At 46.3% G+C, this 25,648-nt stretch overlaps 1 protein-coding gene across 4 annotated transcripts in view; it reads right to left on the bottom strand.

Annotated features, from left to right (window-relative positions):
* RAB11FIP4 (RAB11 family interacting protein 4) overlaps positions 1-25,648 on the bottom strand; it is a 116,665-nt gene that overhangs the window by 21,466 nt on the left and 69,551 nt on the right. Inside the window, exon 1 of one of the 4 annotated variants that reach the window (XM_063175955.1) lies at positions 10,296-10,377. The exons of the other annotated variants lie outside the window; for them this stretch is intronic. The gene's annotated coding sequence lies outside the window, so the exon portion shown is untranslated. Of the gene's footprint in view, positions 1-10,295; positions 10,378-25,648 lie in introns of those variants that run through there. 4 annotated transcript variants of the gene reach the window in all.

Below are 25,648 nucleotides of genomic sequence, written 5' to 3'. Positions count from 1 at the left end.
CTGACCATTGAGCTACTGCTAGCAAGGGAAGCTTTCAGAGCTGAGTTCGTTGGCACAAGGAATGGAGCATTTCACTCATGGATGTACCTCGTGTTTAGGCACAACTGTCCTCCCACGCAGGAACCCCAAGGCACTGGCACTACCACCAGCACTCCCTGCCCTGCTGGTGAGCACGTCTGACACCGGCCCAGTGGCACCACCCAGCTCCAAGCCCACCCCCTCAGCCTCTGGACACTCTTCTGCTGGAGCCAAGGAGGCTCAAATCCACTTTTGCAGAACAGTGATGCTCTGTGCTGATGACACCAATTGTCTTTTCTACTTCAATAGGAAAAGAGTCAGGCAGCAGCTGCAGCTTTTCAAGATTTGCAGAAACTCCTGTTAGAAATGTAGGTCTTACCATCCACCTTTTTCCTGAAATACCAATTTATATAACTCTGAAATCTCCTAGCATATGGAGGCTGAAGAAATTCCAAACAACCCCACCTGCTCAAATCTCATTAACTAATGAATACCCCAGCAGGGAAAAGGACAGCACTGCCTGCTGTGTTTGAAACTCCAGGTACACACTCAGAGCAGACACCTGGATGCTTTTCTAGCTGAGCTTTCAACAAGCCTTCCAGACTAAAAAGCAATGTCAGTGAAACAGCTGGCACTATTCAAAAAGCCTTCTCCCACTTTTCTGTGTCAGCTTTATTGTGCCTGAAACTTTCCTGAGGTATTGCTTCAAGAGGTGTCCCAAAGATTTATCCTGGTCTATACCACGCAGTACTCACTGAAGCCACACTCCTCGTGCAATCAGATTTACAGCTCTGAGCCCCAGCCCCTCATCCCCAGCCAGTCTGGGTCTGCCAGGTCAGACACCAGCCCTGGAACCTGCCCTGCCTTAGCCCCGGCTTCTCCAGCACACCTGACCTGCACCCTCCCAAAGCCAGCAGGGACAACGCCACTGCTGCTCTTTGCAAATTACCTTGGGAGCTCCAAACAGCACAAGCAGTAAGTCCTTTTAGTAGGTGTTGAAAAAGCAAAGATTGCAAAGAGCAAGTACAATGTTTCAGAAGTACTCAGAAGGGTTTATTTATCTTACATTTTCCCAAAGTTTCCTCCCCCACGCTGAGCCCCACAGGCACAGACATTATTTTCTTAGCAAGTTTAATGCAATAAAGCCTGACTGCAATTATGGAATTGCACCAGCTGTTAAAAGTCTGATCCAGGAGGGAAAGAGAGGGGCAAACAGTACACAGTGGATCCCCGAAGCTCCGAATAAGCATGTCATTTTCAGAGATCTTGGAGAAGTCTCTGCTTAAGCAAGTTTTTACAGCAGGAAAATCTCCCCGGTATTAAACAAATTAACACAAGAAAGTAAAGGTCAAGAGGATCACAAAGACTCCCTTTTTGCTCCCTGTAGGTAACACCACACATTTGCTTGTTCTAATAATAGCAGCTGAGGTGCTCTCTGAAGAGTCCATTAGCAATTAAACGTGCAGTCATCTCTATGGGCTGAGGGCTCACTTCTCCTCTCTGTCCCATTCTGGCAACCTTCACAGCTTTACCTGTACGGGAGAGCTGATCTACACCTACAGCACACACTCACTGTCCCCAGCCTGCTCAGTGCCACGGATTCTTTTCCAAAGTGTAATTCCTCTATTCCTGCACTTTAAAGCCTCCTGGGAAAGGAAAACAGAATTATATATATGTATGTATATGTATATATATATAAGAGAAAAAAAAAGGAAGAATAAAAGAAATGAGTTTTTGGAGGCGATGGTCCATCATAAGCCTCGACACCTGCTTTACAGCCTCTGAAATGCCTCACTGCCAGACATGGAACCCCTTCTGAGGCAGGTCCTCCCTTCTGCTGACCCCACCCTCGAGCAGTGGGAGCTCAGGGACTGACGGGGACTGGATAAATGGAGAACAGGCCCAGCCCAGCTCCTTCGAGGAGCTTCCCCTCAGAGGGAGAGTGGATGTCACATCCCAGGTTACCACAGCCTCTCTTCACAAACCTGGCCCGACCCCAGTGCCCGATGCAAACAAAGTGGATGTTCAGGAAGCACATCTCAGCTGCTCCCTGAGCACCTGGCAGCAAAATCACTCACTGAAGACCTCAGCCCTTCCAAAGCCAGCAGCACCACGAATGACCCTGCCAGGAGCAGGGCTCAGCTCCAGTAGCTGCCAGTTCTCTCTTTTAGGTGCTCAAGGTCCACCTCCAATAGGTGCTATCACAATTCCAGGCGATGCACAGCAGCCAGGATCAGCCCACCGTGCCTCAGTCTGCTCCCTGTGGGCAGAACCACAGGCTGTACCACTGAGCTTTGAGAACTCAGGGGTGTGGAATCCCTGCCCCCTGGAAATACAACACTCCTGGCACATGGGGACCCCTCGTGCAGATCCTGTAAAGCACAGAAACAGGTAACACCACTCTGTGTCCCCTCAGCTCCCTGGGTGAAACCAGCCTGCAGTGCAACTGTCACAGTCACACACTGAATTAAAACTTTTCCTTCTGCGGCATAATCAGTAGGAGAACACAGACAAAGCATCTTTGAAAGTACTTACACAGGTTTAAGTAAGCTATTACAAGACAACAGAATCAGGCCGTGTTGCTGGTAAACAAATACAGGCATCCACACCTTACTGAGTAAAGCTGTGAGTTATTTGAAGCTGTAATTGTTCAGTGATCATGGTTTCTCACAGAACTATACTTCCAATGATGACATCTAGCACAAGCTGCTAACAAACCACACCTAAGGAAATTAAAGTGAAAAAAAGGGCTGATTGCACACATTAGCCTCTCAGATTATTCCTTCATAGTTTAGATATCTACAGTATTTCATGTGCCAAATTAGAGGATGGCAAGAACAAGTGTTATTCAGGTAGCCTCAAGAGAGCTAACTTGAGATTAAGGAGAGTTTAAGAAGTTTAAAGATGAATAGACACTTCTAGCCTGAGTCATTTGTTTCCAGCGCACATGTCATTAGCAGAAACCAGCCAAGAGAATGAGGTTCTGACGACTTGAATATGAATCACCGGCTGTCATTCTCCTAGGCAGCTCCCTTCTTTGTTGGCTGAGTCAAAAGAGATAAAGCTGCTGCTTATGATCTTGGAAGATTCTCATAAAAAGAAAACCCAACCCCGAAAGTTAAAACACCACCAAGACAACATAGCTGCGGGTATCTTTAAAGCCCTAAGTGGTTTGCACTTTATCCAATCGGATGCTCAGGATAACTCCAAGTGCTTCACAGGCAGCCGGCCAGACGCTTGTACGGCAACTGTTGAATATTCAGCAACAGTTTGCTCTATAGGAGCACCTGCTGCCCACAGATCCCAGGCCACTTCACAGAAACTAATGAATTCCCTTCCTCGAAAGAGGCTTTGTGTGGCTGCATTGAAGGCAGATGAGTAAGCCCAGCCTGCCTTTGCAAGAGCCACCCCAAACAGAAGCAGGAGCCAGAAGACAGCGATTCCCATGGATTCCTTCTGATCCTCGTGGGGCAGGAAAGCAGTGTCAGCATTAGGTGGGTATGGGAATACAGCTCTGCCTTGCCCTGCAGTGACCTGACTGGGCTTTCCCAGGTTGGAAGCAATCTCCAAAATAGGCATACAAAGCAGCTGAAAGCTAGAAACTTGGCTGACAGACAGGCTACATGACATGCCTACATCAAGACATTCATGCTGAAGAGCAAGCCTCGTTAAAATTCACTCCCATCACAGCCAAATCACCAGCACCCCTGACATTTAGACAGCCTCACAGTATGCCAGAGGAGACAGAGAAGAAGAGAGGATCCAAGTATCCCACCACTCTGCAATCTGATTAGGAAGAGCTGGACCCATCACACACGACCAGAAACAAGAAATACCACATGCAGATGGGCCATGGCCCTCCTTCACCAGGATCAGGCCTCTGACAGGCTGAATCTGCTGTGGGATACAAGCCTGAGCCCCTGCACCTTCCCCAGCCACTTTCTTCCCAACAAAAGCACAGGAAAAGTCACCTCACCACAACTGGAAGAGGTGCCATGTGGAGGTGTGCCAGGCTTGGTTTCAGATGAAAGTTACTTACTGTTGCACTCCATCATAAGAGAAAATCCATGCTCTCTCATCTTTATTTAAGCAGCCACTGCATTGGAAGGCAAGTATTCTCTTAATTACTGACTGACAAAGAAGGGTGTGAAGCATTTCTCCCTAATGTGTTGTAGAAACAGCCACTCCTCTACAAACATTTGCATATTTACACCAAGAGGGCTACACTTTTTAAAGCACAGGTTTTCCCCAGCGTATTTTCTTTCCTTTTCAGTTGTCAGGCAGAGGTGGGGAGGTGCTGATCTCCCCTTTGATCTGATGGGAACAGGAGAGACAGAAGAGGAAAATGTAGGAGCACTAAGGGAGGCCACCCGTGTGTCTCCGTGTCCGTGACGTGAGTGAGCTCTCACCCACGGCTGGCTCCCTCCTGCCCACATCTGGCTCTCACCCACATCTGGCTCTCTCTCACCCAGACTGCCTGTGCACAGGGGAGGGCAGGCTGCTCACAGGTAGGCTGATGGGGAGGGAGGAAGTCACACAAACCACTTCCATCTCCTGCTGCAGAACACGGAAGAACAGCCAGTCTCCCCATATAACTGGGAATATAAAATCTCTCCGAGTTCAAGATCAGCGTGCAGAGCACCAATATCCTACTAAGCTGTTCAAATATGAAGTTATTCAGGGCCAAAAGTTAGTTTGGTCAACACAACAGCTTCCTGTGATTGTTTACTTACTCAAATCTAATATTTGAAGCTCTGTTTAAGGCAAAGCTTCACACATTGTGGTGAGTATTGGAAGGAACTTCTAGGGGCAAGATTATTGCTAAAATCCAGATCTTGGACTGAGTGCTGGACAGCATCCTGGAAAGGCAGTGAAGAGTCCCCAGAGAGAAGGCAAGCCCGTGCTGCAGTGCACTGCCAGCCTCCCTCCCCTGCAGGATAACCTCTGTGTCTCCTACAATTGTGCAATTCAAAGACAGCAGGTTCTGCCTGGAAGACCAAGCTTCAGCTTCTGGGCTGCTCCTGCTGAACCACCCGAGGAAAGGGCACAGAGGTTCTGAAAGGCTGCTCTGTGCCCTGGCTGGGAAGTTCAAAGTGACATCGTGCCTCTTCCAAGCAGAAGAGAAAGGCCATGTGCAGCCAGGAGAAGGAGTCAGGAGTGTTTACACTCTGCTGTCACTTTAATTGGCCATAATGGAGATGCCAGACTTCATCATATGCAGGGTCCAGAACCAAGCACTCCTTTTCACAGGTCATTGTTTATGCTCTGGAAGTTTTAGCATTAAAAGGCTTTAGCAGACTGCTAATTTGATCCTCTGAACAAAGTAAAAAAAAAAAATAAAAAGCTCTTCCTTTTACTTTGAAGTTGTGTCCCATCACTCCCTGGGCTGCTCCCCACTACTGGACTATCATACACTCATCAGCCATCACTGGAGGGTCATCAAAGCAAGGAGAATCCCTTTGCAGATGAAAAAACATCCTCATTTGCAGCGTTAAGAACAAGAGTGCATTACCTTCAGCATGGACGGGGCCAGCACATCAACCGGAATTCAGATCTAAACCCACCACATCGTTTGGCACTTTGTTCCATCACTGCCTAAGGCACTTTTACCTCTGAACTGCAACAGTTTCCTTTTCTTTCACATATCTAGAAAAGGTGTGAAGTGGCAACAAGCTGACACACCACAAACACGACACAGGAAACTTCCAAGTTTCCACTGCCCACTCCAGTAAGAGCAGAAACGAGATCTAACTATCTGAAAAGTCTCTGGTAACATTTCTAGAATTAAATGCTCGTGAGTGTGCAAGCTGCCAGAGCTCCTCAGAGAGGTAACACGGCCCTTCCCACCGAGTGAACTGCTGGGACAGCCCACAGCGGGTACTCCCTGCCACCCCTCCTCCTGGACAGGGCACCCTGCTCAGCTGTATGTAAAATGAGCTGTGGGCAGCGCAGCATCACCTTCCTGCTGCGTGTGGGAGTGCTGCAGACATTGGTTTATAAAAGCTGGTGTACAACTTATAAAAAAACCAACTCATATTTGCCTAAAAAGATCTGCAGAGCAGATAATACATGTGACATAATGAACCCTCTTGAGAAGCCTTTGCCTTGAGATGAGACAATCTCATTCTATTTTTAAAGTCAGAGCGGCAGTATCAGGGAGGGAGGACAGAAAATGTCAAACTCTCAGCAGGGTTTGCTGCCTGGCTCTGTGGCTCAGCCCCTGCTGAACCTGCCAGCAGGGCACGAGGGCAGCTCTGGCACACCGGGGGCAGCAATTCACCATTCCTTTGGCAGCAACGCTTGGTGGCAAAACCGTGCCCTGGCCAGATGTCACAGCATTGCTCGCACAGCAAACACAGAGCTGCAGCTCATGGTCAAAGGCACCCCAAAGACCCCCCAGTACAGACCAGTCTTAGGAATGGTCAGGTTATGTTACTTTGAAGCAATGGTACCAGAGAACACCTATGCTGACAAAGAGCTGGAGGCTGCTTTCAAAAACATGTCCACGCGCCTGAGGCACAGCTCAGCACTCACGGCTCAGCTCACACCCCCAGTTAACCAGCTCCGAGTTACAAGATGCTCTGGGCCAGTGGTGGCGGCTGCTCGGGGACAGCTCAGCTCACACCCAACGCGTTTTCCTTAAGCAGCCTCAAGGTCACCCTGCGGGGCCTCGATAAATGACAAACCCCTTGCATCACACCTGCCCGCGGGCGCTGCAGGCACACGGGCTAGAGCTCCCTGAGCTGCCTTCGTGCTGCCCCGGCCCCTGGGTGAGGAGGAGGAGGAGGAAGCACCTCCTGGCACCTCCACAGCACCATTAGGCACAAACAGCGTGAAGAACAGGGAGAAGCTGTCCCAGGCAGGAACAGTTCTGCTTGTGTCTAAGCTAATTATTCACAGGAACACTGGTCAATCTCCCTTCCCCCGAGGAATTTGGAAACTATAATTTTTGCATTTATTTTCTATACTACTGCAAGTCTGGTCTGCAGCAAACACAAGGAAATGAAGCCATTTAAACAAAAACAATGAAAAAAAAAATTTTTGTCCCACAACTCATACTTGTGTGTTGCCACCCAGCCGGGTTAGATTACACTGCAGCCTCCAGCAGGGAGGGATGCTCGGGGAATGGGAGCAATTTCAGACCCCAAGAGGTAGAGAAACATCTCGAGTTTCTCCACCACAGTAAGAAGTCCAGCCATGCCTGATGAGGAGCAGTTTATGTTGGCAAGCAGAGGGAAAGCATTAAGGATGTGGCTTTGCTGTAGTTTATACAGAAACACTTCCCAGAGCTCATTGGTCACTCTGAATGTAGACAAGCCTAAAAGGTAATTTACTTCATGTTTAAGAAATACTGAAGTAGCTCTGAAGAGCTCCTCATTAGGAGAAGAAAGGAGCTGCCGGACTTTGGCGGCTCTTCAGCTGGTGGCTGGGCAAACCACAGGTTAAGGCATTTCTGCTGCAGGAATAACTGGAATTGCAGCCTTTACCCAGCAAAGATTGCAAGTGCTGAATTAAAAAAAAAAATTAGTCTCCCTATGTATTTATAAAAGACATTTTATTTCTTTTTAAACAAAGTCTCTCACATACCTGCCCTTTTTTCAGTGAAAAAGTGCTTGTTTTCCAGGGTATTTCCCCTTTTTTTTTCAGTTTCTACAGTGAAGTTAAAGCACTTCATTGCAGAAGGGCTGCCACACACATCATCGAGCTGCACACGTGGAAAGCACAAACTAAGAACCCACTGATCATAGACCCTGGCTTGGTCAATAAGCTGTTTTGTTTTTTTTTTTTTGATTTACACAGTAAATACACATAGGCAGGAGATACCTTTGAACCTGCACAGACACAGCAGATGGGAACCAAGAAGAAATCCTTTATAAGATTAGGCTGCACACTGAAAACACAATTCAAAGCAGAGTCATATGCAGAGAACCCCCTACTACTAACCAGCAGTATTGAGTATTGGCTGCCACACAGTGCCCAAAGCACTGCTCTGTGCTGTCAGGAAGCACTTACAGAGCCTGTCCTGTGTTTGGTGCAGCAATCAACCTAAATGACTGAAGAAAGTACAAAAGGAGTGACATTATTATACTGCATTTCAGAATTTTAAGGGTCAGCTACATAAACATGGTGAGCATTTGAAGATATTAATATTTGGATAATGGTTCATTCAGAAACAACCTATGATTAGTTTAATAACCTAGTTATTAAATATTTAATAAATTCATAAACTATTAACATTAATAAACTATTTATAGTTTGTTAATAGTTATTATCGTTTTATAAATTATTAAAATTAATAAACTATTAAATAGTTTAACTTAAAGTGTTTCACTAGGACACTATTTTAAATAAAAAGTTAAGATCAAGCTATGCTTGACAAATGTAGCAGTACTGGTTAATCAATAACTGGAGCAAAGCATTTCCATTACCCCTGCTATTCTGGCATGGGAAGTGTTTTGTTTTGCACATGGCAAAGATTCCCCAACTACCCTGGTGGTAAGAGCCCTGTCAGGACAATCACAGCTGAGAAACATCTGCACATCAGGTGGCTTCTGGGAGACTTGCTGCTGTGTGCAGTAATTCTTCAAATAACAAACTTAAAAGAAACCCATTACAAATGGTTTTGAAACTGCTTGGAGGCTGCCACATCTTGTGTAGGGTACAGCTCACACTCCCCTCAGTTTGGGCAAACAAACAGCCAATAGAAATTCCACCCTCCTTCTGTGCCCACTTGTAAGAATATTCCACACTACTGCACATATTTGGTGGTGACACCAAGTCATTCCCCACCTCCCCCAAAAATTGGAGGGATCACAGGCAGGAAAATAACTTATGTTGGGAAAGGGCAATCCAGTCCCATCACTGGAGCAATCCCCCCATTCACATGCAATTTGAATGGAATAAAACTATTTTCAACAGAAGTAGTTATGATAACATAGCAAAAGGGATCAAAATAATCACAAATTATACTGGTATATAGGTAATAATATAATATACTGGATACAGGTACCACTGAGTTCACATTTAGGGAGTCTATTCTGAACGCATTTCAGAAGTTTTCTCCCATCTGTGCCTCCTCCTTACCCACAGTAGATAAATCAGCTGAATACCATGAGAATAAATAATTCACTCTGGCCCCAAAGCCACCAACCTTAAAAATCTGCCACAAGCAATGAAAATATTGCTACTACCAAAGCTGCAACAATAAAATTCCACCTCAAAATCAGTACAGCACCCAGCAATGAGGGCGCCTGCCTGCCCTGGGATCTCTAACCACACGTCACTTCTGCCTAACAGAAAAGCACAATTGCCCTTCTCCATTTCAGGGACACGACGAACTCCAGGCCAGGAACTGCTCACATCTACAAGATCTCTGCTCTGAGCTGCTTTCAAACGCTGCCAAACACATCTCACACGGCCATGGGGGGCAGAACCGCCTCACCCACCGCACCAGGGCACGGCCGGTCCCACACCGGGGCCACAACAGGCAGCATCTGTAGCTCCAGCACAGGCTGTCGTGACAGCCACACACCAACCACAAATCATATTTTTGTGCCTATGTCACCAGCATCCCGGAGCCAGCAAATGCATTCAGAACCACATTTGGGTATTAAAAACATTCAACAATAAGTAATGGCAATCCAAGCACATTGCCAGCGCCACAGAAAATAATTACAGAGCAAGCCCCCTGCTTGCATTCATCCTTAAAAAGTACTCGGTTTTCCTCCTCTTCCCCTTTTAAAGGTTTAAATCCCAGGTATTGGGCACCTCCAGGTTACAGAGCTGGGAGCTGTAAGAGGCTCAGCTATGAGGGAGATATCTGCCTCTTCCCCTACACCCCCATTTCACCCCACACAGCTGCTGACAGACACAGACGCTTTTAGATTTTCCCGTGTAGCAACATCCCCAGGACCCGCTCACTTCCATAGCGAGCCCATCCTTCCAGCACACACAACTCCGGAGCGAAAATCCCCTCCTTCGGCAAACAGGAAAAAACCCCAGCAGGTTTCGCTCCACCTGCAATTTCATGCATTTCACGAAAACGCCGATACCGCACCAAAAACCCCAGCGATGCTTTCCCCCCTCGCTTGTGGATCCCCACAGGAGCAGAGCGGCCTCACGGATCCCCCTGGCCTCACGGATCCCCCTTCCCTCACGGATCCCCCTTCCCTCACGCCGCAGCCCCGGCGCCGGTTCCCCGCAGGGACAGAGCGAGAGCCCGCGCCGGAGCTGCGGCTGGAAAACCCCCAGAACCCCGGCGCAAACTTCCTCCTCACCCCGCAGGAGCCACGGCCGCTTCCCGCCTTCTCCTCCTCCTCCTCCTGCCGGGCTGCCCGTACCTGGCTCGGCGCCGGGAGGTCGCCGCCGTCCCCACGCCCCGTCCCCGCCCGCAGAGAGGGCGGGCGGCACTCGGTGCCTCCCCGCCCCGCCGTTGCCGGGCGACGCGGAGGGGCCGGGCCGGGCCTCGGGGACCCGGGAGCGCCGCCGCCACCGCGGGTCCGGCCGTGGGCGGGCGGGCAGCGGCGGGAAGGGCTCCGCCACACGGACGGTGCTGCGCTCCGGTGGGTGTGAGTGACGCGCGCCCGGCCCCGCTCCTGGGTTCAGTCGTAGTCACTCGGTTTTGCTCAAAAATAATGCGGTATTGCTCAAAATGATCTGTAATTAAAATTATGCGCAATTGCTGGTGAGAGGGGAAGATGCGGAGGGTTCCTGAGGAATGAAATGTGGCTTAAAACCCGATTAGAACCCGATTAATTCTCTCTATATTATATAATGATATATTATATAACTTTGTATAACATATATAATAAAATTGATGTAATTACATGTTTATTATTTCTATATTTACATATTTATATGTAATTTATATGTTTTTATATAATTATATGTGTGTGCAAATGGCACAGCTTGCCCAGAGAAGCTGTGGATGCCCCATCCACAAGTGTTCAAGGCCAGAGTGGACAGAGCCTCCCCAGCCCAGCGTTATTGACAATCTTCCTGCAGGTGGTGAGTGTGCAGGAACACATCTGAGGTGGAACAGAAGAATTTTTACAGACTGATTTTGGGTTTCTGACACTTCATACGTGAAGGGGTTGCAGTAGCAGACGCTGAGGGCTGTCAGCTCCCCAGGCAGGGACCATCTTTGGGGACATCAGGGTTCACAGGGGACAGCCTCACCTGCCCCATGTACCCCCATTCCTACAACAGTCACAGCTGAGCACATGTACGGCCTCCCTGCGATGGGCACAGCTAAAGCACCCTCAGTGTGCTCAAAGCAAAGCAGATCCTGTTAGGAAGTGATGTCTGTTTTGTCCTTGATTTTAATCCCTTTAGTTACAAGATAATGAGAAGCAAAACAAAAAGGCTGAGAACAGTCACACTGACTTTGTTATTTTATATTCACTTTACTTCTTGGAAGTTGTGTAACTTCCTTTCCTTTTTCGCAACACCTCATAAGAGCTGTTTACTGTGCTGTCCGCGCTAATAAAGGAAGAAAAAAGAAAAAAGAAAAGAAAAGAAAAGAAAAGAAAAGAAAAGAAAAGAAAAGAAAAGAAAAGAAAAGAAAAGAAAAGAAAAGAAAAGAAAAGAAAAGAAAAGAAAAGAAAAGAAAAGAAAAGAAAAGAAGAGAAAAAAGAAAAAAAAAGAAAAAAAGAAAAAAGAATAAAGAAAATCTGTTTCCATGGCTTTGCAGCATTAGACTACAAGGCAGAAAGGGGAATACAAAAAAAAAACATTTTTCCATAAAATTTCTATCTGGGAGCCAAACCCTGCCCTTATTGACTGTCACAGTTGTCACTGCTGTGTCACACAGACGGAAACACCATCCTGCAGATTCAGCCAGCAAACACCTCCCTCCCAACTGTAATGGCACTGAAAGTCTCAGAAAAGGAAAATAAAAGAATCCCCAGCCACTACTCTGCCATTTGACCTGGCCATATTCCAAAGCCTGTCTTTAATGTCACCTCCAGGTATTTCAGAAGGGGCAAAGCTCTTTGGGGTGTACTTCTGAAACAGTGCTTGTACATGGAGTTACAAAGATGCTGTAAGTGTAAATCACTGAAAGATCACTTAAGTACTTTATACTTCTAAAATATTTTGGACTTTATTGTGTCCAAAGACATTTTCCAGAGAGGTCCAAACGTTACTTGAAGCAAGGGATAAGGAAATTGTCAGAAAACAGAGCAAAGCAGGCAGACACAAACCCATCTACCAGTGTAACATCTCATGGCCCATGTATTCCCTGAACCTGCCCTCATTTTCATCACAGCCAGTGACTCCAAGTGTAAAACACTGCTGTTCAAAAAGGAAAAGAGAAAGAAATTAATCAGCCCTAATTCTTATATATATATGCAATGCTTAAAGCAATTCACTGAACCTGACCCTTTTTGCAGTTCATTGAAAGAAAATGAAAAGAATTCCATCTCTGCTGAGCACAGAAGTTTTGGAAGGGCAGGGGATGCCTGAGGTTTAGTGAGACAAAGTGTTACAGCAACAGATGAAAGCCAAGTGCAGCTTCAGCCGGCACAGAATGCCATCCCCACGTGTGCCAGGAGGGCACGGGGACTCGCAGGGCACGGGGACTCGGGCAGGTCCCTGCACATGGGGACCCTGCAGACCTTGGGGTCCCTGAGGGGGCAGAGGGACCCCAGACCCTTCCTGTTCGAGGGCTCTCCTGGGGAGCTGAGAAGCTGATCATGAACGGTGCAACAGGAATCAAAACCTCTCCCCAGCATCCTCCTATTCATTGATCTGAATGAATGGGCAAAGCAATTTCTGCAAGACAGATTTAGGGACAGACAACTTCACTGCTTTTTAAATAGGACACTTCTAAAATCTGCTTTTGCTTTCAGTATTCAGTTTGAGAGAGAGAGTTGTACGTCAAGGGCTCACTGCAGAATAAACAACAATCACACATGAAATTATTACCTGCATGGTACATTTTGTAATTGTTTCCTGAAAGATGCAAGTCAGAAGTGTTTGTATTATTACACAGATCAGGCACTACTATGGACATTATGAAACCTGACAATTACAGAACCATTACCCAACACAGATCTACTTTCAACAGCTTGTGATGAGAAAAACATAAAATAAGCATTAAACAGATAAAGCAGCAATACTTAAAATGAATATTGTAACAGAAATGTTAAGAACATATGCACAGCTGTGTGGTACACCTGCTGAACACCCTACTCAGTTTGCTACCCAGGGCTTTGATATTTATTGCACAGTAATAATTGAGAAGGCACAAATCTCTCATTGATAGATGCATTTCTCATAATGTATGGACTTTAGACAATCAATCCTCATTAAGGAGCGACTGTATAAAATCTTTATTAAGTAATAACCCTAGCTATAATGCAGGTTCATTTCTCACTTCATTAAAGCTAAGCCTGATTAAGTAGAGATTGTTATAAGCTCCTTTGATCTCCATTGAGACAAAAACCTTATTTTTACACATTTCATGGTAAAGTGATAATTTTCTGTTTAATATGATTTAAGATTTGTTTCCTACAAAGGGAAAAGCAGAGCACGCTGTCATGGCTGAGGTTGGGCAGGTGACCATCACTGGCTTCTCGTGAAGGAATGAGGATTAATTTTGGCAGTGACACAGGCCTTTAGGTGCTCCATGCCTAAGAGCAGCAGGGGTGCAGGGAAGGGTGTCTGGGACAGCAGCTTCCGCTCGGTGCAGCTGCAGCTCAACTGAGTCAGCGCCGCGGAAGGAGAGCTCGCGTGATGCATTTCTCCCATCTGAGACTGGAGCCTATTCTCCTGTCATGATTTCAGGCAGCTGAGGAATTTGTGCAGGTTAGTGACTGCTCAGATGACCACAGACACTGAAATATGCTCCAAGCTCTGTGTGTGGTGTCACGAGCAGGCTCTGCACACTGAGACCCTCCTGAGCACAGGATTTGTGCCCTCATCAGCAGCAGATCTGCTGCCTTTTGAGGAAAGCCCTTCAATGCCTACACTCTGCCATAACTGCTGCACCCAGGGCGTCCCTTCACATTCAGGTTCCACCTTAATTCATCTTTTTTCCTAAGTCCCACCCTCCATATGCCACTTGTATTAAGGGTACCTGCAAAGTACTTGTGCTGAGTCCTGGCCAGGGTTTGAGCACAGTGGCAAGTAGCTCTCAATGGAGAGTAAATTTTATCCTCATTACCACAGGAAAGGAAAGAGATTGGCAAAAGGATGCTTGGCACAGCCAGATCCCACAGATCTCCCAAACCAACACTATGCATCCTGAAAATGGGGCTTGCAGAAGCAGGCCAGAGAAAATCTGAGGAAAGTATTAATTATTTTGGTGATTAGAAGAAGATTGCTGAATATATCACTGAGAGCCTAAATCAAAACTACTGCTGTCCCCTTCCCTTTGCAGGTGGTGAGGCATGGCAGGGAGCTGGAATGAGATGATATTTAAGGTCCCTTCCACCCCAAACCATTCTATGATTCCCTGATTCTATGATTTCCCAGAGTGCCTGGTGAAACCAGGGGCTCCTGGCCAGGAAACACCGAGCAGGGCACATCACTGAAAGGGCTGATGGCAGGGAAACCTGCTGATCTGGTACAAAGCACTGCAGTTCCTCTGGAGCAGTTCTGAACAAAGGCTGGCACCTCCTCTGCTGTTCCAGAGGCAGAATCCTTCCTCTGCATCTCACTAAGGCATCGCTCACAGGCGAGTCACCCTAATGACAAGAAACTGGAGCTGAAATGTGAAGAACAGAGACTAATTAATAATGAAGGTAATGAGATCACCAGAATATATATACACCAAACCTGCATCTTAATTATCTCATGAAAACTGGCAACTCCAATCATGTTTCAAAAGCCTTTAATCATGCTCTCTCTGATGAATATTGGTGGCTATTTTACAGAGACTTATGTAAAAATACCTTTTGTGTAGGTTTTTCCCCTACAATAAGAGCTGGCCAAGTTACTACTGTGTGTAACTGCTCTGCTCCAAAATGAGATATCTCAGACTTGTAATTACAGCTGGTCTGATCTTCATCTCATCCACTCTCATCTTATTTTGGAGTGCTTCCTTTGAAGGAAATGCAGTAAGACTGGCATGAGTTACTGCAGTATTATTACAAGTCCCTTTTATTATGACAGAACAAACCAAGAACAGTCCCTAATTAAGGCAGTTTCTGCCAAAACAGAGGGAGCATACAGTCCCTGCCCCAAAGACCTTGCAATCACAACAGGCAAAGGCATTTGAGGTAGGGAAAAGAGGACAGAATGAACTTGCTCCCAACTACAACTTGTTCCCATGATTTAGGGGGAAGTCAGGAGGAGGTTGAGGTAGGATGAACACAGGACAAGTGCAGAGTAGGGGAGCTGAAGACTGCAGAGGAGGCAGAAACAGGCTGCATTTACAGCTGGCAGAGCCTTTCCAGAACTTTCTGCAGTTTCTTTCCTGCCCTCCCCATCCCTTCATCCCTGAACAGGATAAGGAGGTCAGCTCCAAACTACAGCTGCAGGGGAACACTGCTCTGGGTGCAGCAGGCATAGCTCAACCCCTGCTCCCACTCCCAAAAAACCAAAACCCAAGTGCCTGCAGAGAGGCTTATTTTAGTAATTAAGGAAGCAGCAACTGAGACCCTACACCACAGGGGTCTGCTCTCCCCTGACCCTCGGAGCAGAGATCTTGCTCATGTCCTGCCCCCAGGAAGAGGCAGGGACATCAAACAGCTCTGCCTGAGCATGGGGCTCCTCTCTGTGCAGGGGGAGAGCACCAAAGGCAGGACAGGCTGAGGGCCACGAGCATCCATTCCTTGGGCCTGGAATGAACTTGGGCCCGACTCTGGGACATGCAATTACAGCATGAGGACATTTCAGGAGACTCACCCTCTGCTCTCTCCAGAGATGAGCTACTTGTAACCTCTCTGCCCTCAGTAGGTTACACTTTGGCTGCTTAATGAGGCGTTCAGAGGGATTTCCTGTGTTCCTCTCCAAAACCCCTCATGAGGGACAAATAGTCAAGAGCTGTGAGTGCAAAGGCCAGATGATAGCTCAGGATACACATCCCCCTCATCACTGCAACTGTACCATTAGGTTTTTCATGTCAAGCTCTGAAGGCATCTCAGAATTGTAGCTGTGAATCCATGATTAAAGCACCTTTGTCAAAAGCATTACAAAAATATGCCAGACACAAAATCTATTCTATTTAACCTTTGTCAAAATGATCAGTAATAAAAAAACCAAAACAAAACAGGCTACATGAGCAAATTCAAGTGAAAAATACGTAGCCTGTCCTTTAGAAATGGGCTGGGAGGACTCTGTGAGGCATGGACACATTCACTGTGCTGCCAAGAGCATAGAAAGGAAAGGGAAGTGTGAGCATCCCTCAACCACCTCAGAGCTTAAACCAAGGTGGAGGCAAGCAGCTCCATATTGCACCAGAAAGATGGAATCACATTAACTCTCCTGTCTCCACTGTGGCTGAAGGGAGAGGAGGCTACAGTGCTTTTTTCCTAGCCAAGGAAGCAACTGGCCAGGGCTCAGGTGAGCCTGGGGCTGCAGATGGAGCAGGGGGCTCTGACAGCCCTTCACACACATGAATCTGCTGGATTATGCTTTGCATGGTCTGTAGAAGACAGGCTGCTGCCAGAAGAACTTTCTGAGCGTTTCAGCTCTGAGCATGTTTTTCACAACATGTTTTTAAGCTTTTAGCCCCTTCTCTGTGTAACACAACTGGTTAGCAGAGGAAAGGAAAAGAAAAAGAATCATCTGGCCAGGATAAGAATAATTCATGCTCACCAGGGGCTAGTATTTCTCTCATGACACACAGCAAGGCTGCAGAACAGAACATCCAAAAGCAAGAACAAACCTGCACTGAGCTCATGGGTGCAACTTCACTTTGGTCCTATTGCTCCTTTGCATTACCACATCTCTTTAATCACACAATTACACACCACTTCCCACTGGTCTGGACGTGTTCAGGACCCTGACTGGCTGGTGCTTGGCTTATCAGCAACTATTCAATATCTGCTTTAGTCTCTTGATCAAAGTGCAGCTTCATGTCTTATTTATGGCTACTACTAACAGCCTGCTCTGCAGACAGAACTATTTATTTCCCCCTAAGCTTTTCTGTGGTGTTCATCACTCTGACATCTGAGTGCTCTGCAACGATTAATTCATCTTCATAAAGTCTCTTCAAAATGAGAGAAGATGGTATTCCCATTTTACAGATCAGGAGCTGCTGCACAGACAGATTGAGGTCAAACATTTCCACTCATGATAGGTCCTAGTATGAAATGTCTCAGATCTAAATTTTTTTAGATACCTTCAAATATAATGCCAAAAAAATGAAAACAAACAAGGTTTGTGTGTTCAAATAAAACTCTGACTGGCTTCTTAGAAAGTCAGGTACAAGAACAGGAGAGGATTAGGGACTCTAAATGTTGGTTACTAGGAAGGATGAAAACTTTCTGACCACTCTCAGGAATATTGAAAACCAGTACAGATAACCCATGTGAGTGTAAAATGCATTATGAGCCTTTGATGAAGCAGCAGAGTATATTTAAGAACTAAACACATAGGGATGTCCTCAGCAGCTTAGAACACAGGACCAGATCCTTTGAGCACAGTTTAAGATAGGAGGAATTGCAGGTTCTCTCCACTTCTTGGCCCATTGAGCATGGAAAAACCAGAAAGCTTTGTAGGGTAGAAGACCACCCTGGGAAGGAAAGGTTTTGTTTTATCACTGCGTTAAAAGCATCTGTGGATCAAATGTGCCAGTATCACTTTACAGCATGAAAATGCCACCCAGGGGACTCTCAAGACTCATCTTTTTAAATGCTGATACCTCTTTGTCAGTTTTAATAAAAGACAGCTACAAAAACAAAGTGGGCCATGTGGTCTCAATGAAGCAGAGACCGTGGCAATCAATAACAGAAACAATCTGCACTTACTCTCTGGGAGAATTTGCTTTTAGCAGCAACATTTCTATAATAAGACATCATTCAAGAGCTCCCTTCAATTTTTCTTGGGACAATGAGCCCACTGTGCCCAAAGCACATCTGTGCTTATGGAGATTTGCAAACCAAGACAGTGTTTAGACTGATAACTTGACCATGCACCATATGATGATACACCACAGCTTGCAGGATGTTTGATCCTTCCTTTTCTGCCCTCAAATGGACAGTTTTCTATATCAAAAGAAAACTTCTCTGTCAAAATGTTGACTTTTAATGCAATATAGACATTAGTTTCTGCTTCACCTCATGATCTCTTTCACAGAAGGCCTCACAAGTGCTCACAGGTCAGCCCAATACAAGCTCCTGTCTCCAGCCCTGTTTTTTAGCAGATGAATAAGGTTAGGAAAGACAACAAAACCTGGGGAGAAGAGGGACATGGAAGTTACAAGAAAACATTTTTCATTTGCTATGCCTGAAAGACACCAAACTGTGCCAAAGGAAATGCTTTTTAGTTGAGAATCCTGATACATCTCAGGCCCCAGACTTTGTTGGATTTAGATAATCTAAATTACATTGCAGATCAAAGTTTATTTGTTTGGAAAATTTAATCTGAGACCATTCATCTTTTCTGTCTTATCAATCCAGTGCCATCTTCATGTAGCACACACCTAGCAATGGGACTCCTGAAGCAGCTGGTCATCTATCCCAGTGCCACCAGGACACCATTGTCAACAGGGAAAAAACACTCATGGGCACGAGGTGGCCTTGGCTCAGCCCCTGGCACTGAGAGCTGTGGCCTCTCCATCCAGGCAGAGTGGAGAGCTGTTTGTCAGAGGGATGAGAAGGTTGCAGAGTGCAGGAGCTGAGCTGTTTGCAGTGTTTGACCATTCCCACCAGGTCATGGTGTGGCTCTGCCTGGGCTCTGCTGTCTCACTGTGACCTGTGACTCCTGCAGGGCCCTCCCTGCCAGCTGAGCTTCATCCTCCTGTCACCTGTGGCCACGTGGTGACAGCAGTGTCACAGCCCCAGCCCCTACAGGCCCGGGGTCTCCATAAGAGACACGAACTGCTCTGCTCCTGTGGCTCTGCACTTCAGTGACACTTGGCTGCTGCACCCCTGTTCTTTCACTTTTGGCTCTTTGCTTCACCAAATGAGGAACCAGATGTTTCCAGTTCCCTCTGAAGGAGAGACACTGCCCCAGTGTGAGCAGGGAGCTGGACTGTCAGGCTAAACCTGTTTCAGTAAGTAATGTTCATAAAGTCATTGCAGTCCGAGTTGCAGCTGCAGCAAATTCATACACGCCTGGTTCAGGATTACTGTTGTGTTTAGGATCTTGGATCATGCAAAATGTCCGGAATGGGCTCAATCACTAATTCCATCCACAAACAGAATTCTCATTCTTGGATATGGCTAAAAAATAGCAACAACTGAAATATTAAGGTACAGATGGAAAACCCCCACTACTTCCTATAAATATTGCCTACAAAGCATTTCAGAGGCATGGTTGGATATTACCAAGGACAGTCCAATCTCAGTAAGAAATGTACAGATTCTAATTTAAAAGTTACACAGGGATAGTCTTATCATCTGGAACATGAATTCTAGCCTTCACTCAGTACAGACATCAAAATAATCCAATTTCCAACCTGGGCCATCCCTAGCACATTCCTTTACCCTTGTGATTTGTGGCTCCTATTCACCACCCATCTCCATTCACACTGAAATCCAGGTACTTCCATGGGCTCTGCACTGCAGCACGACACAGGAAGTCAATTTTCTGTGGCACCAGAGAATGGCAACTCAATGCTTTCCATGACATCTCATTTTGGTGGATTTTAATCTTGTCCCTGAGAGACAGGAGCTGTTGTGGCCATTGCTGGTTTGAGGCTCTTTTTTGCAACTCACAGATATATAACAGGCAGAAGTTCAGTGGGGAGAGAGAAAGGAAACAAGATTTTTGCATGGTGGAAGTGGTGCTTTGGAAAAAGCTTCCACAACTCCAGTGAGACAAAAACACAGAATAAAAGAGAAAAGGTAAATTTTTATCAAACCCTGCAACCAGAATAACACCCTCTTCCTCCACACCACCCTTGCCCAGCCAGATCCAGTCAGATCCCTCAGCATTTTGTTCTGGTCTAAGCCAAGACCCAGATCTGAGGCTCCCAGGGGCACAGCACTGTACAGAGATAAGCCAGCTGTGTAAAAACCTGGAGTTAAGTCAACAGAGTTCAGTGAGCATTGAGAGAGTGAGCAGCAGAGGGGATTTACCTAGAAATGGAGCATCTGTGAACCACCAGTTGTTTATAGGGACTAATGGACTTCCCTTGCTCCCCAGGTATTTTTACTTCAAAGGTACATAACAATGCTTAGAAAACTCTGTCTTGATACTACAGCAAACAGCTCTACAATGACTTTGACAAACTAACCCCTAATGCAGATGAGAAAGCAACAGGGACTTTTCTTGTACAGTCATTCCATGTTCTGCCCTTTGCTCTGGCCCAGCCAGCTGGAGCCTCTCAGGGCACAAAACCCCCAAGATCCCAGACCATAAGACATAAAAACATTTCTGTGCACTGATTGCCTCCTCACAATAACCTCATTATCACAGCTGTCAGTCATCAGGACAAACCAGTCACTAGCATGGGAGCCCTGATAAGGGATGCTCACCCTGAAATGCACTTGCTGCCTGGAACAACACGAGGGATGGCAGCTTTAGCACCACACGAGGCTCCTCCAGGCCAAAGCTGCAGGAGGTGTCCTGTCCCTCCACTGCAAGGGACTGCAGGGGTCACATGAAGGGATTCCCTCTGGCTCTGTCACACCATGGGGCTGGCTCAGTGTGGAATTGTTCAGCCCCTTCATTTCCACACTGAGCCAGCACCCACACAGAGATAATTGTTTATATCTTCTAGATTTATATCCCACAATGGTGATGTCCTGTATCAGGCTGGAAAATGTAAGGGCCTTTTTCCTTACAGATTTCCCAGCACATAAATCTTGGATCCATGTGCTATCCTGTCTTAAGTGGCTACCCAAAACCAGCATCATTAATCACTCACCTGGTGCATGATTTCTCTATTTTATCCAAGTCCTTGATGTACTGATAAGGGGTGGCTACAGTCCTAACCATGCCAATGTAAGGCTGGATCACTCATATCCAGTTCTGATCTCAATACTCCTCAATACAGTGGTGCTACAGTGAGAATTTGATCATGATTTATAAACCTGAGTAAGTAAAACGTTTTTATCAAATTTCAGAAAAATGCTGTTAACATTTCAAAGTCAGCAAAAAAATCTTTTCCAAGGCAGGAATTTTCAAAAACTTACCCTAAACATACATTGCCTGAGCCAGACACTTTAACAGATGGACTCAGAAAGCATTTTTAATATTGGCTATTAATAAGTGCAAATGTTCACAATGACAAATGCAATGTATTTTTAGTCTGTACTGGGACAGCAGCCTGGTCTTCATCAGCACTTTTCGTCAAACTTTCCTCTTTCACACAAACCCCACCTGTAAGCCTGAATACACAGGCTCACAATCATGAGCTCTTCCCAGCCTCACCTCCCTGTTTCACAGTAAGGTCTGTAAACACTCACACTGCTCTGACTGACTGCCAGGTGTGCCTGAGCTTCCATCTTGTCTAATTTCTCTCCAGCACTCAAGAATGTTCTTGTAACTGGGATTGCTCAGTGACTGTAGCTTAGTTAACCTGGAATTATCCAGTGTAAACCAACTCAGCATCAGGCTTTGCAGCTGAAATGAATGGATTAACTCATGATACAGTTAAGTAGGAGGAACAGGCTCTGTACTATAAACATCACAAATGCAAATGTCTTTCATAAAGTCCTTTTGTTGTTATTTGTCAGAATACAAACTGAGCGGTGTTGAGGAGGGAAGGAAGGGATGCCTGTGAGCCATCTGTCCTCAGCAGCACATGCAGAGAGTTCCAGTCACCTTCTGCCCTTGCTGTGTCTTTAATTCCCAGCTCAATACCTGGGGCACAGCTACACCAACAGCTCCAAAATCCAGCACTGTGAACCACCCTTGCCATGCTGTGAAGCCTGGCTGCAAGCAATGCAAATATTTTGAGTTGGATTCCTGTGGCCTTTCCCTGGGTGACACACAAAGTTCTAATGGTTCCCCAAAGAACACTGTGGTAAACATAAACTGTGATAAGTTTGACAAATGCCAGCTAACGTAAAATGGACCCATTGTGTGTTTAACTGGAAGCAGCCAGAAACTCACATCTCGAGTTTGTGGTTTCTTCTGGGATCATTGCAATAGTTTCTACATGTCACAAGTTTATTCCAACAGAGGGTCATTTTTAGATAGAGAACACCAGAAAGGACATGAGGAAACCTGGGGTTATTGCAGGGGGAGCCTGCAGAGGTTGCTCAATGCTGCTCACCTGCAATGCTGCTGTTTTGTGAACAAACAGCTGCACTCATTTCCCCAGGTGGCCCAGGGAAGCTTTTCTCACTCACTGGCCTTTGGGAGGTGCTGTCGTGTGCTGCAGGGCAGACATGGAACCAGGAAGAAAGTTCCAGGCAACACAGCTGGGATACCACCAGTGTAATTTCCTAACGCCTGCACAAAAACAAAGAGTGGCTGCTGCCATTTCGCTGCAAAGAAATCTGACAGAGAGAGGCTGTGCCTTGAAAGGTGGTCAGACACTTCCCACCCTTTAATTGCTTCTCTTCTCTTCTTGTTTAAGGCTTCTTGCAAGTCTTGGGGTAAAAGTGCCCTTCACCCCAGGGATAAACCTGCCCTCCTTCTCTTCCACCCCCTTGGCAGAGCTGGCTCTGACCAGACTTCCAGACCCATCTCCCAGGTCTTTTCACTTCTCCCATGTTTTAATTGCTTCTGTTTTACATCTGGCTGACCAAAGCTCAAGAGAAACAAGTTCAAAGCCTTTCTCAAATCACAGTATAACAGTAGGTGGTCCCCCCTATGGCAATCACACATCTTAAAACTAGGAAAAAGGAAAATGAATGAAATAATTGCAGTGTCTGCACAGGCCCCATGCTGTCAGCTATCCCTGATGGGGAGTGTCTGATCCCTGTTTCCTTCCTGCTGGCCCAGCCCCAGGCAGGCAGAGGCAGCACTGACAGCCCAGGGATGGATCAGCACCATCAGTCACTCCAACCTGGTGTCCAGAGTGACTGAAGATTGCCTTCAGCTCCCTGAATACAGACATTTAATGCCACTCCAAAACCTCAGGGTATTCAAGGCATCCACATGGATGTGACAGAGCCTCTCCAGGAGCCCACACCACACAAGGTAGGCACAGGCACCCAGGAGAGAGTGAGAAGAGCCACAGCCTCCATGGGGCTCCTCATCTCATGTGTTGAGCTGTGAACACCAATTCACTGCAGTTTGCAGGGCTTCTTAGGCTGCCTGTGTGGCTGGAGCTAAAGATACCCCAGGCAGAGCCATCAGCCTTTCTATCACCTGAGCAGCCCTGAGCTGTGTGACCAATCCTCCCCCCAGCCCCTTCTGCAAAGTGCAAATGCCTTTCTCCACCCCAAACTCAGAGGAATGCACAAGACCCAGGGGATTGTCCTGTGAGGCTGCAGACACTGCAGGGACTCACCTGGGAACACCCCAAAGGCTGCACAGGCTCCTCCCGAGACAGTTATTGGATTACTGCTTCAATGCTCTGTGCTTCAGGCTCTGCCAGACGCCTTTAATCAGCTGGTAATGTGACACTTCCTTCTACAAAGACCTGAGCCCCACTGCCCTGGCAGCGTGCCTTTTCCTCCAGGTCAGCCTGCATCCCTGATTTCTCACGTGTTGCAACACAGAGATGTTAAAAAATAAAATTATCAAGGCAGTTGTAATTTCGATGTAAACCTGACAGGACATCCTGCTCACAAAGGATCTCTCAAGGAGCTCTTGAGGCTGGCTCATTTCAGCTTCAGACAGCAGGAGAGGCTCAGCTCAAAACTCTTGACTTACTCCAAATTCCCACTGGGTTGAAGTGCTTGACGTGATTAAGGAATGAGAAGTGAATCTCAAAAGAAATCAGAGGTGACACAACAAGCCATGGATACAAATTTGAGCAGAAATGCACTGCAAAACAGATGTTATCTACTAGCCCAGAAAGTTTACTAAATAACTTACCTTATGAGATTTCTGGAGACAGGAGTGGTGCTCACACCTGCTGCTCAGATCCTACCTGACTGGAAAGCTGCCCTCTAGTTCTTACCTCCTTTACTTTATATGTAGTTTTCTTGTCCAACTCCCATCTTTCATCACTCTCCACTCTTTTGCTAAGCCACACTCAGCAAGCAATGTCAAAAAATGACACAGGAAAAAAGCCAGCCAAGGTGGTCCCTCCACAGCCATATGTGATCTTCACTTTGAAAAGTGTTACAAAACACCCTGAGTGAAACACTTACTCAGGCTAAAAACTTGGACGCCCCATCTCACCTGGATGCACTGGTACCTTGCTTGGAGAAGGAGCTGGAAGCACCTCCTGCCCCTCTTTTCACCCACCAGACAAGAGGATGAAAACTTCTGGACAGTCTCTTATGCCACATGAGACCAGGCAAAGCCAGTCTTGTTATTGCTTGCATGCAAACTTTGTTGTCACTGCTTGTTATAAAAAAGCTTTAGTTTGGCATGAATGAAAGGCAATGACTAAAACATTGTATGAAATTGATTTAATAAGGTTCAATGATTGAAACGGGAAAGATTTTCCTTGACAAATTGTTACAGGCCAGATTCAGCCTTCTGTGACCAGCTCTGCTGTCAGCCTAATTGAAATTTGTGTAGTAAAGGGGCAACAGCCTTTGCTCTCAATTAACTCAGAAGAAAAGTAGAAATCTTTTCAATCCTTCTGGACTATCAGCCCTTCTTTCATCTGTTTGGGTTGGGTTTGGTTTTTTTTTTTTTTTTTTCTGTGTATTAATACAGCTATTAAGAATATTTGGGGATACCATAATTTAGGACCATAAAAAAAAGCTTTAAAAGCTAGGATTAGAGAACAGGAGAAAAATGGTATTTTGTTTTGAGGAAGGAGGTAGCAATCTGCTACAAATACCACTTATAAGGGCTGCATCTAGTCCCAGCTCATTCTGTCACAGACTTCTGACTGCAGATTGATTTGGATGTATCAAGTGTTTCCTAGATTTTGGTTACAGATATAAAAAATCCAATTCTGCCCCTCTGACCAGCACATCCAGCACATCCTTTGGAATTACTCCTTCAAGCTTAATTGAACTTTGTTTTTGAGGTAAAAATGAGTAATGACTCATGGTAAATGAGTCCTTGAATCTGGATACAAGAAAATTTGGGGCCAGCCCCACCTTGGATCAGGTGTGTTTCACACGAGCTAAAGGCCACACTCCCAGGGATGTTCGACATGCTGCTGACCCCTGCTTGCCCTGAAAGCAGCAGCCTGTGTGTTGTTCCCCTGATGGGGATCCTGACATCCTGAGCAAGCAGGAGGCATTATCTGGGCTCCAGGGAGGAGCAGCCACTGAAGCTGCAGGCGGCTTCATGTGAGAATCTCCTTCTCAGGAAAATATCCTTATTAATAAAACAGTAGGGAATGCGGAAAAGCAGACTGATCTCAGAGTAAAATGTTTCTTGGGGAGTTCCCTGAGGAGTCAGTGGCAGCTTGTTATGGAACTAACAAGGCTTTTACTGCTGCAGCCATGTGAATGAGAAATATTTCAGTGTTAGGAACAGCTAACAG

Source organism: Melospiza melodia, chromosome 24 (genome assembly GCF_035770615.1).
Source record: "Melospiza melodia melodia isolate bMelMel2 chromosome 24, bMelMel2.pri, whole genome shotgun sequence".
In the NCBI taxonomy this organism is placed as follows: Eukaryota; Metazoa; Chordata; class Aves; order Passeriformes; family Passerellidae; genus Melospiza; species Melospiza melodia.
Note: the sequence above shows the minus strand (reverse complement) of the source record. Positions and strands in the feature narration are given on the sequence as shown.